This window comes from Nipponia nippon, unplaced genomic scaffold (genome assembly GCF_047370975.1).
Source record: "Nipponia nippon isolate SJK-2023a ecotype South Korea unplaced genomic scaffold, ASM4737097v1 scaffold_5, whole genome shotgun sequence".
NCBI classification, from domain to species: Eukaryota; Metazoa; Chordata; class Aves; order Pelecaniformes; family Threskiornithidae; genus Nipponia; species Nipponia nippon.
In genome coordinates, this window is record NW_028262369.1 from 29,466,774 (window position 1) to 29,468,649 (window position 1,876).

A 1,876-nucleotide genomic window follows, 5' to 3' on the forward strand; every position below is an offset into this window, starting at 1 on the left:
TGCTCCCCACTCCTTGGGGCTGGTTGCAGAGGTGTGCTCCTCCCATGCTCCCCTGGGGACGTGGCCGTTGTCCCTGCCCACAGCCAAGGGGATGACGCAGCCGGTGTTGCGTGACACTCTCCCTGACTCCCAGCCCCATGGCAGGAGCCCCAGGCAAGAAGCGCAGTGCACAGTGAGAGGCGCACGGCTCCACCGGGCCCTGGCAGCAGGGCAGCGCTTACCTCCTGCTCCACGCACTCTTAAGTCAACATCAGCAGCTATCCAGCCCCAGGAGACGTGGCACTCCTTGTCCTGGGAACGGATGGGGGAATTCACGTGCCCAGGAAACAATAAAAATTCAACACAGCTGACAAACAAATGAGCAGCCATTGGAATAAAAGCTATTACAGCAGCATAAGCCCAGCAGGTGCAAGCAGGCAGATCTCTATTGATTCTGGGGGAGGCACACTCATTTGCTCCCGCTTATTCCAGGGGACCTGGCAAGGCACCTCAGACACTCTGGTTGACTGCTACGGCAAACACATCTTCCCCAGCAGGCAGAGCTCCTCAAAGCCTCTCGGTCATGCAGGCTAAGGGGCAGGTTGGCTTATGTTGTCTGCGTTGGTGGGAGCAGTGGTGGTGGCAGAGGAATTGCTGGGCACAGTGGGGAGGGTGAGCTGGTGAGCATGGGGGACAAAGCTATTGTGGGGTGTCACCCATGGCATGCACAGGCACTGGTGGAGATGTTGGCTGTACTCATGGGGGTAATGGGCACAGAGGGCTGAGCTGAGAAATACAGATCTCCATCCCTTCCACATTCCCCTCCTGAGACCTCGCTCCTCTACCTCCCAAAGAACCTTTCCTCCTCCCTCCAGGACTCACTGCCTGGTGCATGCCTGGCTTCATGCAGTCTTTCTTTTGCCTTTGTGAGGGCTGAGAGCAGGACTAGCAAACTGGGGCCAGAAGACAGCTCAGATAGCAGGGCTGGGGCTACCTCATGTACCTCATCTCCTTGGCCAGAGATGGGCCCATCGGCATTGAGCCCTGCAGCCATAGCCTCTCCCAGCACCATTGGAACACCCAGCAGAGGTGCAGGGCAGGCTGCAGAGGAGCAGCAGCCCCATAAAACTGCACAGTTTAAGCAGTACTTCAGAGCTACAACTGCCTGCTGGAGGCCTCCTGCAGCACCATTAATATGCTCTCCTTTCCTTGCAGCAAAAGTGACAGGACGTTTAGTGTCCTCTCATGGAGTGTGCTCCCTCACTCATGTCACAGCAGCTGAGAATGAGCCCTTCAGGGACTGGAAATTATAAGTGGCATTTCAAAGCATGCAGCTCAGAAAAAAAAAATGTGCTGAAGAGCAAGTGTTTCTGGAGCAAAGGATGTTCGGTTAAGTGACAGGCAATTATTTTCGTAAATGTTAACGAATAAATGGACTTCCTCTTCATTACGAAGCTACTTCACAGTCGTCAGCAAATAGCTCCAATGACAATTAGTGGATTTCTAAATGGATTGAGAAATTGGCTTATATACAGATAACAATGCAATGAGGCAAGGCGATAGCCAAGCCTCACTTCTCACCTTACCTCCTGGGGGGATTTTTTTCTGTGTGCTGGATGGGTGAGGCATCCAGCTAACCATTATTTTCTTCTCAGCCCTTTCTAAGGGGGAATGACTGTTGAATAAAATCCAGAAGTTTAATTTTGGTTTGATATGAATGGGCTTTAAATGTATTTAACGTTTAAAGGCAAGCTATTCAGCTCAGAGCGTGCTCCGGATGAACAGCGCGGTGGGGAGCAGGCACAGCGGCGGGAAGAGGAGCAGACCCCCGGGAAGCTGCGGCAGTGCTACCACAGCTCTTTTCTTCCCTCTGCAGGCCACACTCTGATTTTCACTC